Consider the following 329-nt stretch of genomic DNA (forward strand, 5'->3'; position numbering starts at 1 on the left):
TGAGGTCCCTTCCACCCCCCGACATTCCGTGATAGGCAAGAGGTGGCGTCCCTGGTGACAGGGAGGCTGGATTAAAATGATCTCTACGGTCCCTTCCGGCTTAGGCCGTTCTATGATTCTGTGATTCTGCGAACTCGCCGCAGGAGCCTGGTTTCCAGAGATCCCTGGCTTGTTTCCCTTAGGTTGTGTGAAATGTATTTGCGTGTGCACTTGTGTGTGGATCCACCCTGCACGTTCACCGTGAGCGGGTTCTTCTTTATGATTTGGGTGTCGATTGACGTTTTCTCCCCTCGCCGTGGGCAGCCCTGGGCCACCTCCCCCCTCCTGCC

The sequence above is a fragment of the Apaloderma vittatum genome, unplaced genomic scaffold (genome assembly GCF_000703405.1).
Source record: "Apaloderma vittatum isolate BGI_N311 unplaced genomic scaffold, ASM70340v1 scaffold18650, whole genome shotgun sequence".
NCBI lineage: Eukaryota > Metazoa > Chordata > Aves > Trogoniformes > Trogonidae > Apaloderma > Apaloderma vittatum.